Here is a 15823-nt window from a genome sequence, read left to right on the forward strand (position 1 = left end):
ATCTCCCGCTTGCAATATATTCAAAATTCTGCTGCAAGGATACTAACTTACACTAAAGGATCTGCTCATATTACTCATCTTATTTAACCTCCACCTCCACACAGTCTCAGTGTCATCCACAGCACCAGACCTGTCAGCTCCGCCCACTAGATCATTATCACCCGAATTCTAATCACATGCACCTGCACATGCTCATTAGGACTCGTGTATATATACAGCCACTTCACACATGCACCTTTGTCTGGTCTCATCTATGCCAATTGAAAGACTTGCCTGACTACTCACCTTGGAAACTTACCTGCCTTCAGTCCATCTTCATATCCTGGCAATACTTCATCTGCACCGCATACCAGTCTGAACCTGCAACAAACAAAGATCTGTGAATGTTGCTACTTTGAATTCCATACTCGCCTGTTTACCACACTGCTTCATTGAACTTCCTGTGAATAAAGATACCGTTATCTGGGTCTTCTCCTTCTGTTATTGTGACAGAAGACCAGACCAAACAATGCAACGAGGAACAGAAGCTAGTGATGTCCAGAGTCCAACTCCTGATCCGTTCACTGATCGGGTACAAGCAGTCAGACAAACACTCAGACCATCAGTCACCTCACCTTCATTGTCTGTCTCTGCCCATCCCATGGCCCGACCCGCGACATACTCGGGTGAGGCGGATGAGTGCAGCGGGCTCCTTCTCAAATGTTCACTATTCTCCGAGATGCAACCACAGTTATATCCAACAGATCCAACATTTAATCCTCATTTCCCAATGCTTCAATGCCTGTTTGCTGGATCAAACCGCTCACTCACACCTGTCCTCCTCACCACCTGTCACATCTCCAGCACCAGAACCCATGCAGTAGACACTATCATCCATCTGTCTAAAGGAAAACATCAGAGACAAATTCACAACCATCTCTGTTTATACTGTGGGGAGGAAGGACACTTGTTACCATCATGTCCTGATCGTCTACCACAGCCAGCGGTGAGTACAATTCAACTACCACCACCTATGATTTAACCAGAACTGATGTTATTATAACTTCTCATCTATCATCTGTTTCAGCGCAAGCTCTCATTGACTCTGGGTCCTCAGGCAACTTCATCTCCCTCGAACTCCTTGTAAACTCCACATCAAGAAGAAGCCTCTGAATATCAACACCATCTTTAGAAAACCGCTGGGCCGTGGTCACATCAACCATCAGACTCTGTTGTAACCCTCTGCATTTCCATGAGGAAAAGATCTGTTTCTGGTGCTGGAGGGATCCACTGCTGATGTCACCTATGGTATGTTGGACCAGCGGAGAAATCCTGAGATGGGGAGAGAGCTGTTTGAGAACCGTATTAAACCTGTCAAGAAAATCACAAACTAAAGAGCTGAACCCTTGGTTGCAGAGAGATTTGTCCATTTATGCTCGTGTCTTATTGTCCAAATCTGAAGATTAATCATAAATCTCCCAAGCTCTATTTGTACCGAAGATATTTACCAAAGAGTTTGTCAAGTTATTTGATTTTGTTGGGAAAAACAAACCTCATTATTTAAAGAAATATATTATGCAATCCACATGATCAGGGTGGTTTGAATGTTGTGGATTTCACAACCTTGAATAGCACTTTTAATTTTTTTATTTTTTTCCTTTATTATTAAAGATAATAGTTCTATGTGGAATATTTTCCCTAACCATTTATTTTAACAACTTGGTGCTATCAATCTTTTCTTAGATGTAGATGTTAACAAAATACCTCTTAGTTTGTATAATTTTCATAGCCAAGTCCTTTTGACACGGTGTTTGATTTTTTTTTTTTTTTTTTTTTTTTTTTTTTTTTTCTGCACTCCTTTTTCAACTGGAATAATAGTATCACACACCAAAAAATCGATTTTTTTTTAAACATTGGTTTGAGTCTGATATTGTCACGCTGTATAATAGAAACACTCGCTGGAAGCAGGGCTTTAGATCCACAGAAGTTTTATTTCAATCCACAAACAGAAGCAGTGTTGCCAATTTCTTTCAGCTGAAAGTAGTTAAAACTGGTCGCTAGATGACTTCATACAGGCGAGTTCACTGATCTATATTAATATAAATATAAATCAGTGGGCGAGCCACATAATCTAGTTAAGGTTTGTCCAAGAAGTTGCTAGATTTGTTACTAGGCTTTTGAAAAAAGTCTCAGAAGGGGTGGGGAAGTTGTTAAAACTAGTGACAAAATTGTTAAATTGGCAGCACTGAAGTTGAACAGAAGACTAGAGAAACACAGGTGAATATAATAACTGAACCGCTTAAACAAGACGGACAAGCAGCAAACTGAAACTGAGGGCTTATATACATGGAAAACAAGAGAGCAAATTAACAAGACACACCTGAGCAGAATACTCAAATCAATCAGTAACCATGGTGACAAACAAGCAGGTGACAGAAATAATGAACAACCTAGAAGATTAACAAAGAAACAGACAAAAGAGATCAAAAACATGAATGTATAAACTCAAAACATGACAGATATATTATAAGTTGGTCGGCTGTTGAATTCTAATGGTCAACTTTGAGTATTAATGAATGTCTTGAATTTAAGTGTCATATTTAATAGAAAGAATATTGTATTGTCATGAATTCTGTCTGTGAAAATACTATCTCTGTTCAGAAATGGTGTAACACTGTAGGAAGAAGGTCTCCAAACTTTTGTTTTTAGATCAGTTTGATTTAATTTTAAGTGCATAACCAGTCGATTAGATCTCTCTTTGTTAATATCTCTTCTCCTCCATCAAAATTTGTTTGGGTTAATATGTTTCTGTATGGGAACATTTTTGGGGAGTTCTTAGTCTGTATTGTTTAACAAATAAAACTAAAGAAGTATCATTTAAAATTGCTGACAGAATATATCCTGTGAAAAACACATTAGAGCTTTTTCATCTGGATATAGACAAAGTCCCTTTCAAGGAAAGTCCGTTCACTCGGCGGCCATATTTGCAACGATCTCCGGACAGCTATTTCGGGCATCCAAGACCAACGCTGTGTCTGAAATCGAATACTTCTCTACTATATAGTACGCAGAAAAAAAATTGCAAACAGAGTAGTATGTACGAATTCATAGTATTCGAAAAACTGTCTTATCTATTTAAATGGGGGAATCCTGAAATCTCAAAAACTGCTTGGCAAACTCAAAATTAAATTATATATTTCAAATCCGCAACAAAATCTGACATGAACTGTCCCATAAATGTTGTTTCTTTTGCTCAAATAGTGTTAGAAAAGCTTATTTTTCAGGCTAGATAAGGCAATGCGCATGTGCAGTCATAAGCGTGAGTCTTGGCCTGCATCTCAATGTGCATACTATCATCCTAAATAGTATGTAATATTACTATTCAATACTATGTAGGGTGGATAGTATGCACGTTGGGATGCAGGGTTGGTTTTCTATGGGAACCGGAGCTTCTAACGGCAGCTGCTGTGACGCAATGGCTTTATCAATCAGCGATTGGCTCTTTTACTTTAAATACCCGGATGATGCACTAAATTATCAGAAAAAACGAAGTGTGGAATGTTGGACACTTCATGCACTCAACTGTCGCAGCTTTAATTACGTAGCGGAGGGGGCGGGGTATCAGACATCGATGTTAAATGACAAAATAACCTTATACAATTTACGCACTACATGGATGAGTACATCCTGCATAAGTGCGTCATTTGGGACGCAACTTTACTTTTATGTATTCCGCCATATTGTGTTGCAGTTTCTCCCATTCATAACTGAGTGAACCGTCTTTCTATATCTATAGTCTTTGATATAGATTACAAATGTTATTATTCTAATAGTGAAAGAGAGTCTATTGTGTTTTTATTTTTTCAATGTCCCTGTTCATCTTTCTTTTGGTATGAAATGTCACAAATGAATTGCAACCTAGTCTTAAATATGCCATCTGTTTTACTTCAATTAAATCAGTATGACTTTTCCAAAAGAAAAATATATATTATCGATATATTTGTCTCGCTGCGCATGGTTCAAATTTCAGAATTTTAAGTTGAATTCAATTTCAGTTTCATGAGATTTTATTATGCTGCAGTCGCTGCTTCCGCTTCTTCCGGTCATGAGTATGAGGTAACACAGCGCTGTTTATCATATTAGACACATTTCAAAGTGTTGAACATGATGTTATAACGTTACTCTGGCTGCTGTGAGACACTGTTACACACTGCAGTAAGATAGATCGATATATGAATATCATAATAAATGCTGGGTGGCTTGTGTTGATGATAAATGGCATGCAATTCATTTTAAAACTTACTGTATGATGGAGAAAATGCTGTATTACTGCTACTAATAATAAAGCTGCATCAGATTATGCAATGTTAGCTACTTCACAAAACAGTGCTGTCTCTGAGGCATGATTACAAACTTGCGGAAAATCGAGGAAAATAGAGTTAAACAATAAAACTAAATGTGTTGAGCTATAACAACAATTAGTTTTCTGTCAATGAATGTATCCAAACAGTTGTTCCATTGTCTAATAAAACACATAATATATTAAAGCGTCTTCGGTGTTTCCATGGTTTCTACAAAATAAAACCGGAAATCGAGGGTAACGCGGGTATGACGCAATTGACAGGCGATCGCACGGACACGGTCCGTGTCCTGGTTAAAATTGCTTATTTCTCTGGATTTAAACATTCTTGGAAACATCTGGGACAATGTAAGTACACAAGTCAACAAAATATATAACACTGTTCTAGTGGTTTTTGGATATCATATTTTAATCCAATAATCCCACATATTGTGCCTATGAGTCAACGCTTTAATGAATGCTACCACCATTTATTATTTAAAAAAAGACATACTAAATACATTCATACAAATGTAATACAAGTATAACTATAATACAACTATTGTTTGTATTCCAAAAGTGAGATTGAACTGTTTTTTTCTCTCTCTCTCCATAATCATGAAAAATTAATCTTTCATTTGTCTTTGTCTCCCTCTGCTGGTAAAACACAAACACAAATATATTCAGGCTCTATATTTTCTCTGTAACAAAACTCCAACCTTTTTGAATTTATACAGTGCATTTATACAAATAAAATGGTTAATCAATGAATGAGAAACGTCTCGGTTACGTATGTAACCCTCGTTCCCTGAAGGAGGGAACGGAGACGTACGTCAGTAGTGACCGACGAATTGGGATATCGCTAGAGAGCCCTATCAGCTTCGAGTGAACTACAACAGGCCAATGAAGTTGGCGTGCGATATTTGCATAATGCGCACCGCCCCCGCCAGGTGGTATAAATAGGGGAGCAGATGCAATCGCACTCTGTTTTTCGCTGAGGAGACAACCTAGTCTGCACTACAGCGAGGGTACAGCAACTGTGGCGACGGGACGTACGTCTCCGTTCCCTCCTTCAGGGAACGAGGGTTACATACGTAACCGAGACGTTCCCTTTCAGTCGGTCACGTTCGACGTACGTCAGTAGTGACCGACGAATTGGGATCCCAAATAAAGCGCCACAGTATGAACCCCTTCCAGTGCCCAGCGCAAGCTCTAGCCACCCGGCGCACCAGTGGGACGGGGAAGGGGGCGAGCTTACGCCGAGAGAGTCTACTGCTGTTCCGATATACCCACTAAGTAAACTAGACTACACTGGGGAAGCGAACCCGTAGGGGACGCTGCGGAGACCACTACCCACCTGTAGGGGAGGAATTTACGTGGAGAGTACACATATGGACTGGCCGTGGGCAGTACGCATATGGAGTCCCTGGGATGGCTCCACCTGGGTAGGGGGGAGACTCATCTGACAGGTGACAGCAGAGCTGGCTCTGCTAGGGAAAGACACGGGCTCGCCGTAGGGAGTTGACCGTGGACAAATACACACATGGGACCGCTCACGTGGAGGGGTCACGACATGTGGAACCCAGCCAAACGTCAACGTCGGTGACGGAGGTTTGGCCTGGCATCAGACACTCCGCAATGTCCGAGCCGAAGGGGGAGGCGGAGGAACTCGACAGGGTTCGCCAAGCGGGGAACTCGACTGGAGTAAAAAGGATGCACGTATCCGGCCCAGGGGGCGGGAGTGGCATTGCAAGCCGACACTAGAACGGGCTCTTCGCGTCTACCGGCTGGTGGAAGCGAGTACACGGGAAGATACCGGTTCTACACGAAGGCTATAGAATCTAGCGAACGTGTTAGGTGTCGCCCAGCCCGCAGCTCTACAGATATCTGTCAGCGAGGAGCCGTGCGCCAGCGCCCAGGAAGAGGCCACTCCTCTGGTGTAGTGGGCTCTCAACCTGAGCGGGCAAGGCACGCCCTGGGACTCATACGCCAGGGCGATGGCGTCCACTATCCAGTGGGCCATCCTCTGCTTGGAGACAGCCTTTCCCTTCTGCTGGCCTCCGTAACAGACAAAGAGCTGATCTGAGGTCCTAAAGCTTCGCGTTCTGTCCACGTACAGGCGCAGAGCGTGGACGGGAGAGAGCAAAGCTAGGGCTGGGTCTGCCTCCTCCGAAGGCAGCGCTTGCAGGTTCACTACCTGATCTCGAAAGGGAGTGGTAGGAACCTTGGGCACATATCCAGGCCGGGGTCTCAGGATAACGTGAGAGTCACCGGGCCCGAATTCCAGGCACGATTCGTCAACCGAAAATGCGTGCAGGTCCCCTACCCTCTTGAGCGAGGCCAATGCAACCAGGAGGACGGTCTTTAGGACAGTACTTTTAACTCGACTGATTGCAAAGGCTCGAAGGGACGACCCCGGAGAGATGTAAGAACCAGGGTCAGATCCCAAGAGGGTACAGAGGGGGGCCAGGGAGGATTAGTCTCCTCGCCCCCCTCAAGAACCAGACGATCAGATCGTGCTTCCCTAGCGATTTACCATCAACTGCATAGTGATGTGCGGCGACAGCGGCAACATACACCTTGAGGGTGGAGGGAGACAGCCTTCGCTCCAGGCCCTCTTGCAGAAAGGAAAGCACGGTTCTGACCGAACATGATCGGGGGTCCTCTCGCTCTGGTTGAGAGGAACACCATTCGACGAATAGGTTCCACTTCAGCGCATAGAGGTTCCTCGTAGAAGGAGCTCTAGCGGAAGTGATGGTGTCTGCGACCGCTTGCGGGAGATCACTCAGAACCTCCGCGTCCCGTCCAGGGACCACACATGGAGTTTCCACAGGTGGGGACGCGGGTGCCAGAGGGTGCCCCGTCTCTGAGTCAGGAGGTCCTTCCTCAGAGGAATGGGCCAGGGAGGTGCTGTCGCGAGGAGCGTAAGGTCCGAGAACCAGGTCCGAGTGGGCCAGTATGGAGCCACTAACAAGACCTGCTCCTCGTCCTCCCTGACTTTGCACAGGAGCTGTGCGAGAAGGCTCACTGGGGGAAACGCATATTTGCGTAGGCCCCGGGGCCAGCTGATTGCCAGGGCATCCATGCCGAGCGTGCCGCCGGTCAGGGAATAGAACTGGCAGTGGGCAGTCTCCGGGAGGCGAACAGATCTATCTGTGCCTCGCCAAAGCGCTGCCAGATCAGCTGGACCACCTGGGGACGGAGTCGCCATTCGCCCGGAAGCGGAGGCTGCCGTGAGAGCTCGTCGGCTGCACGGTTGAGCACGCCTGGGGCGTGAATGGCACGAAGCGACCTCAGATGCTTCTGACTCCATAGCAAGAGATGGCGGGCGAGTTGCGACATACGGCGGGAGCGTAGACCACCCTGATGGTTGATGTACGCAACGGCCGCAGTGTTGTCCGAGCGGACCAGTACGTGCTTGTCTGTCAACAGCTCCTGGAAGCGGCCCAGTGCAAGACGTACTGCTAGCAACTCGAGGCAATTGATATGCCAATGCAGTTGGGGCCCCGTCCACAGACCCGATGCTGCATGCCCGTTGTACGTGGCCCCCCACACCGTGGCAGAGGCATCTGTGTGGACCACAGCATGCCTGGACACTTGTTCGAGGGGAACTCCAGCCCGCAGGAACGAAGAGTCTGACCACTTGGCGAGGGTGCGACGGCAGTTCGGTGTCACGGGGACACGGAACGTACCGCGCTGCCACGCCCATCTCGGGACCCGGCCGCGGAGCCAGTGTTGAAGCGGCCTCATATGAAGCAATCCGAGCGGCATGACTGCGGCTGCGGATGCCATATGCCCCAGGAGCCTCTGAAAGAGTTTCAGTGGGGCCGCCGTCCTGCGCTTGAGCGTACTCAGGCAGGTCAACACTGACTGGACGCGCTCCTCGGAGAGGCGCGCGGTCCAGGCGACCGAATCCAGTTCCCTACTGAGATAAGAGATCCTCTGCCCGGGGGAGAGTTTGCTCTTGTCCCAGTTGACCCGAAGACCCAACCGACTGAGGTGAGCTAACACCATGTCCCTGTGTTCGCACAACTGCTCCCACGAGCTGGCCAGGATGAGCCAGTCGTCGAGGTAGTTGAGATGCGAACGCCCTGTTCCTTGAGCGGAACAATGGCCGCCTCCGCAACCTTCGTAAAGACGCGGGGCGACAGGGCCAGCCCGAAGGGTAGGACTTTGTACTGATATGCCCGACCCTCGAACGCAAACCGTAGGAGTCTGTGACGAGGCAGAATCGAGACATGAAAGTACGCGTCCTTCAGGTCGATCGCTGCAAACCAATCCTGGGGACGGATGCATTTGAAAATGCACTTCTGCATAAGCATCTTGAACGGCAGCCTGAGAAGGGACCGATTCAGGACACGCAGATCCAGGATTGGCCGTAGCCCACCGCCCTTCTTGGGTACAATGAAGTAGGGGCTGGAGAACCCTGACTTCAAATCGGCTGGAGGGACCGGCTCGACTGCATCCTTCGCCAGGAGGACAGCAATCTCCGCCCAGAGAACAGGTGCATTGTCCAGGGACACACGAGTGTAATGGACACCCCTGAACACCGGGGGACGCCGGGCGAACTGAATCGCATAGCCGAGTCTGATGGTACAAATGAGCCAGCGGGACGGGCTGGAAAGCGCTAGCCAGGCTTCCAGACACCGAACCAGCGGGACCAAATGGACCACAGACGTACCGGGCGTGGGGCAGCGAGGTAGAGTGCTGGACCCGACTCGGACGGCATAGCGGCCCGTAGTGTGGTCAGACTCTGCAAGGTGGCAGTGTGAATGGGAGACGGCACATGGGAGGCGGCCTCAACCAACACACTGGGACCTGCTGGCGAAGTGAGAGGGGGCTGAGAGTGGCGAGGTGGGGCCTCGCGCACTGCCAGCCGCGCCCTCTTGGGACCTGGAGGGTCAGAAAACAGTTCTACTCCGTGGGCACCGCTGGTCTCCGGAGAGCCAGCGGCGGAACAAACCAAAATTCTCCACCCGGCCCTCCTCCGGGGAGGGAGCGATGCGGGCATCGTCTCCCGAAGAACTGTTTACCTCAGCTCCAGGTCACCAGTTTCTCCAGGACCGCTTCTCGCTAGCCAAGTGGCTTGGCTGCGGGCTGAGCGGGCTGGATTTTAGGCCAGCTTGTGAGATGAGAGCATCGAGAAAGCGTACTTAGACGATGACACACCTCTGCAAGGCTAGCCAGGGGTGTTTCCGGACCACCATGGTAGACATTGTCTGGCCAGGGGCCTGCGCTATGACTTGCATCATGCGTAGCTCAACCCCGACTCAGAACTACCCATATGCAATGAGTGCTTTGGCCTTCCACAGACTTGCCGGGGGCCAAGACCCATGCAGGGCAGAGGTGGTGTGCCCGTAGCACTGCCACCCCACCACAGAGGGTAGTGAGAGAGAAAAAACTTAATGCAGATATGACCCTTTTGGTGTTCCATATTTGGCACCAAGAAAGGCTTCTAAACTGCCAAGTTTTTCATGCACGTCCAGGCTAAGACAGGGGGCGGGGCAAGGCGAGTACGCGTCACACCACGCCCCCAGGGGCCCGGGAAAGCATGGTCGTTAACTCTGAATCTGATTCAGCATGAGCACATCACAACCGTGGGACACTCAGCCTCATCTTCATGTCCAGAGCCCAACAACCCTCTCTCCAATGTAGCAGTCGACATCTGATCCTCTGCTGGAGCCCTGACTAAGATGCTAGGTCCCCCATGAGAAGGACCAGCAATCCACCCAGAAGCTACCAGCCATGTGAGAGAGTGAACGTGGTCGTCTAACTGAACGACACACGGCGCTGAGCGCCGACGTGGCCATGTTTTTACCAAACATAAACCACCCACGAACACAGTCACAGCATGTTTGCGATGCGCTAGAGGAGTGGGGGGCCCACGGAGATTGGCTCGGCAGGTAATGCCCCACTGTGATCCTCTGGTCACCCTGGCTTATTCACCAAAAGTAGTACTTTTCTGATTCAGAAAGAGAAACTAGATCGGGGAATAGGTGAGGGGACTCCACCTCGTTTGAGGCACTCGAGTCTCGACCACGCATCTAGAGCGCCGAACAACGCGCTGGGTTGCCATGGCAACGCGCGCTGTCAGCCGGCAGCTCGACGGCACACGGCGCGCTGAGCGCTCAAGCCCTTACGAGAAAGGCAAGACGAACAACGCGCCGACGTGGGCATGCTCTCTTTTTTTACAAGAGAATATGAACCACCCACAAACACAGTCTCAGCACGCTAAGCAGACATGAGAGAAAGTGATTGTGGCCGTCAGTGAGGATAGGAAACGACCGCCTCCAGAAACGCACAGACAGAATGACGTCTTGAAAAAGACGCAGTGTCTGTCTGTGAAGCTCTTTTAGAAGCTCTTGTTCTTTGTGCCGAAGCACACAGGGAACAGCCGCGATGTGACTGCAGGTACACTTTTCACTCCCTGAGTCACACACACAGAGGAACCGGCCCAAATCGCAAACCAACGGGGCAAATAATGCTGTGAAAACAGCAGTTGAGAGCTGTATAACAGCTCGAGAAGCTCACTCTGGGAAGCTCGCGGCCTCGCTGTAAGGTGCCATAAAGCCAGCACTGTAGAACAAAAAGCTCTTCAAAGGCTTGCGAAGTCACTCTCAGACTAACAGCAGGAACACACAGGTTGGCTCCGAAGCGAAAGACAGAGTGCGATTGCATCTGCTCCCCTATTTATACCACCTGGCGGGGGCGGTGCGCATTATGCAAATATCGCACGCCAACTTCATTGGCCTGTTGTAGTTCACTCGAAGCTGATAGGGCTCTCTAGCGATATCCCAATTCGTCGGTCACTACTGACGTACGTCGAACGTGACCGACTGAAAGGGAACTGTAATTTGCTGCTCTGAAATAAAAGGTGCTTCACTGCCACCTCATCAGGTCTGTCAGAGGATCGTTGAAATCTAAATGAAGTCTTAATTTATAACAGTGAAGTCACTGTATCTTCAGTCTGTTGATTCTGTCGACTGTGAGTCTCTGTAGTGGATCCTTATTCACCATCAGATGATCATGAGGAGATCAGACTGTCATGTCCTAAAATAAAACACAAACAGTCACATATGCAGTATGAAACATTACGCCTGTCACATCTTTTCCTAAGAAAACTTAGCACTAACTAGATAAGATATATCAATTCATTCTCACACATGATAATATAGCTTCTATCTGATGCTCAAAGTCACTTTACAAAATGTTATTTCTTTTTTACATCACAGACCCAAACTGTTTTAACAGAGGTGTGTCGACTCTTTATAACCACTGTACATGATTGTAAGTTATACTGTATTTTTCAACATGTCCTCTGATGTACATTCAGGATTTGTTTTGCTGTAACTTGTATTAAAGTGAAGAAATGTTTGCTAAACTTGTACTCTGTGCTGTGATTGGCTGAAGCAGATAAAGTGATTTTATGTTTTAAAAGCTGTTACAATTATGACAATATGACAATGTTTTCGGTGAGTTTATAATGTAATAAATTTTTTCATAATGTAAAAAAGCTCAAGATTTCATTACATTTTGAGAAAATTGTTACATTATGAACATTTTATTACAATAATAATATAATACTTATTACATTATGTGCAGTTATTACATTATGAGTTGCTACAAACCCAAACCTCAGATTATCAAACACACAGACACAGTTAAAGGGTAAAAGCTGGAAATAACATTAATATTATTTTCACAATCAGTCACAACACTATGAGCAGAATTAAACTCAATTTAACACAGTTTAAAGTTCAGAGACCTACAGAAACTGAAGCTGAATTTAAGACTCATTATCTGATGATCTCAGACACAATATTCACACACATGTGCTGTTACTGAACCTGGTACAATTTCCTTTTATTTCTAGAGAGTAAAACAGCCATTTAAACTTTATATGAAAATATGATGATGAAAATTGTTAAAACCTATTGTTACCATAGTGTCTCCAGTTTATAATGTGGATCATCCTTCAGATCAGAGAGCAGCTTCACTCCTGAGTCTCCTAGTTTATTCCCAGACAGATACAGTTTTCTCAGGTGTGAGGGGTTTGATCTCAGAGCTGAAGCCAGAGCAGCACAACCTTCATCTGTGACACCACAATCCCACAACCTGTAGAGAACAATGACACACTCTTCACTCTCTCAGATCAGATCAACAGAGACTTCATTATTAAAAAGAAACCAAAACAAAAGCACAAATCCCCATGTTTGATATGAGTTTTACTACGTGTGTGTGTGTGTGTGTGTGTGAACTGATGAAAGACCCAGAAGCACCACCTGTCACATACTCTGACATCGTCAATTACCTGGTTTATATGGTATCAGTGCCTACACAATGCAAGAGTTCAGACCCTTTAAGCAATTAGAAGCACATTTTTAAGTTTAAGTTATTAGCAAGCAGGATTATTTAGAGAAACTGCTTGACATCACTAACCAGTCTATGACTCAGTAGGCGAAAATATTATTATTTTTACAATAATAAGCATCAGATAAGCATCATTTCATCAGTTCTGTAGCTGGCAGGTCGTACGGCTCGATGCTGTTAATGTCAAGCATTTTCTCTAAATGACGCTGCTCGGCGCTGTTATTTAATCTCTCCTGATAGAGCCCCTTTCCTTTCACCTTCTCCTTCTCCATTTCTTCCCATAAAACTGCGCTGTAATTTATTTATTAAATTATTCTGCTCTCTCTCTCTCTGTTGGTCTTTATCTCGGGCTGCAGTCGAGGTTACCATAGCAACAGATACCGTAAGTACGCAACCCTTGACGAAGCTGAACTTTTGAAACATTTGATGAAACTGAAATTCTCAATTTTAAATGAAAATGTAATTTATTATTTTTTTGCAAAGATAAAGGACAAAATATGTTTGCAGTTACATATTAACAAGGTCATAGTCAGGTATATTTAATAAAAACAAGACTAACACAAAAAATCTAGCTTGTGTTGTTGTTACTTTTGACCCACCTGTGTGTTACTTTCGTCCCAACTGACGGGGTTGAAAGTAACAATGTGCAATTTATGTTCAAAGTGAAATTATGCTGAAGCCGTTCTACATTTGTACAAAATACCACCTGGTATTGATAGACCACACCTGTGAGTTACTGACCACAGCAAAAATATATCGCTGTCTAAAACATTATCTTTTAAAATTACATTTTTGTGAAAAATGGTAGGCTACTTTCGTCCCTGCTCTCCCCATACTTCAAAACTAAAGTCTTAATAATTATTGTACTAGTAGTAGTATTACATTGTCATTAAGAAATATTTAATACCGTACAATAGTAATACAATAGTAGACTACATAGTACATAGTAATAGTAACATGGCTCTGTTTCTGTTACAAGTTAAACCGAACTTTTATTTTGACGGGTTGCTGTGATCTTGAAGTTTATGTGTGTATATGATATGACAATAGTTTTTTCTCCAATTAAACGGTAAAATGCTCATGAAGTGACTCTCAGAGCAGCTCTAGAGATGAAGTTTATGTGTTCATGTCTATGTCGTTCCGAATGGCTCTTTAATATAACTTTGCTACATGCACTCATCTCAGTGAACGTCTCACTCAAAGTCTTAGTTTTTATTCTGCTATTTATTCCATTCAATTTAAGGCGCAGACGTGACGTAGACGTCACACAGACTGCATCAGGCTGAAACTAGCAAAAAACTCTTGCGTTGCGCCGGGTGTATGATAGAGCCCCAAGAGTGAGACTAGAAGTACAGCCATATCATGTGACATTCCAGGAAATCTCTTAACATAAGCAATGATCAGAGATCCAGAGATCACTATAACATGCAGAGAGAAACGGTTTGGAGACAATAAACACATGATTGCAATAATATATGGTTTATCTAGAGCTGTTCAACGATTAATCACATCCAAAATAAAAGTTTATGTAATATATGTGTGTGTACTGTGTATATTTACTTTGTTTATAAACACATACATGTATATATTTAAGAAATATTTACATGTATATATTTATATAATTTAAATTATATATAAATATTTATTAAGTTGGCTTGAAAAAGCCCACTCACTGATCTTCTATTTAAGATTATTATTATTCTTCTTCTTAGACTAAAATGTCTAAATGCTACTCCTCCTAGACTGTTCAAGCTGACTCGAGTTGCCTTATCTTTTCAGACTGATCAGACTTACGGTTTTCCTAAAAATGCTGATTAAATCTTGGAAAAATCCCATTGACTTTCATTGAACTGCCTTGGCTGATCTGAACATTCCGTCCAACTGTCAAAATTCAAATTCAAACACACAGACTCAATTAAACTGCCATTCCTGTTTCTAAGCCATTTAAACTCATTCAAACTCATTTAATCTATCTATCTATCTATCTATCTATCTATCTATCTATCTATCTATCTATCCATCTATCTATCTAGCTTTTAACCCATTTTAGCCCACCGGCAACTATAGTTGCCGCAGAGTATAGTTGTCATTTTCCTTTTGTAAGTCCTTTTCTAGATGTTTTCCATGTTTTATGTCTCAATGACATGCAAGAAAACAACCAAATACAGGATTTCAAGAACAAAAAAAAGGTATTGACTTCCTTCCTGTCACATGAGGCTGTCAACTTCCTACCCATACTTCTAGGAAGCATATTGAAGGCAAACCCTCCCAAAGAAAAGTAATTTTCATGTTAATAGGAAGTATTTTTTGTTGACATATATATATATCTACATAATCATGAGGGTCTCTAGAATCATCCAAACAAAACAAATCTTACAATAGATCTACAGTTTTTTGTATACTTACTCAAAAGTCCAAGCGGCAACTATAGTTGCCGGTGGGCAAATGACTTGCAAGTACATATATCATGGGGAAATGGAGTATACTGTGTTTAATGAGTTAATAAATCAAGGTTATTGGTCTTGTTTAGCGCATTTTGCCTTCATAATATTTTATATTGATATATATTGTTATTTTTTTTTTTTTTTTTGATTTACTTATTTTTTGTTTGTTTGTTTTATGTGACCCTGGACTACAAAACCAGTCATAATTTTTTTGAAATTGAGATTTATACATCATCTGAAAGCTGAATATATATAAGCTTTCCATTGATGTATGGTTTGTTAGGATAGGACATTTGGCCAAGACACAACTATTTGAAAATTTGGAATCTTAAGGTGAAAAAAAATCAAAATATTGAGAAAATTGCCTTTAAAGTTGTCCAAATGAAGTCCTTAACAATGTATATCCATTCACAAAAATAATTTTTTATACATTTACGGTAGAAAATTTACAAAATATCTTCATGGAACATGATCTTAATATCCTAATGATTTTTGCCATAAAAGAAAAATCTGTAATTTTGACTCATACAATGTATTGTTGGCTATTGCTACAAATATACCCGTGCGACTTCTTACTGGTTTTGTGCTCCAGGATCACATATAGGAGTAATTTTTTCTAATGAACAATGTAATTTAACTTTTTGATTCACAATGCTCTGTTGGAGCAACTTAATGGTTGCACTTTGTTCTG

At 44.1% G+C, this 15823-nt stretch overlaps 2 protein-coding genes across 12 annotated transcripts in view; one reads left to right on the forward strand and one right to left on the reverse strand.

The window, feature by feature from the left end:
* LOC127499185 (tetratricopeptide repeat protein 8-like) overlaps positions 1–15823 on the forward strand; it is a 173387-nt gene that overhangs the window by 102236 nt on the left and 55328 nt on the right. The gene's annotated exons all lie outside the window — the stretch shown is intronic.
* LOC127499176 (protein NLRC5-like) overlaps positions 1–15823 on the reverse strand; it is a 784214-nt gene that overhangs the window by 87384 nt on the left and 681007 nt on the right. The window lies entirely within an intron of this gene.

The sequence above is a fragment of the Ctenopharyngodon idella genome, chromosome 17, assembly GCF_019924925.1.
Source record: "Ctenopharyngodon idella isolate HZGC_01 chromosome 17, HZGC01, whole genome shotgun sequence".
Classification (NCBI taxonomy): Eukaryota; Metazoa; Chordata; class Actinopteri; order Cypriniformes; family Xenocyprididae; genus Ctenopharyngodon; species Ctenopharyngodon idella.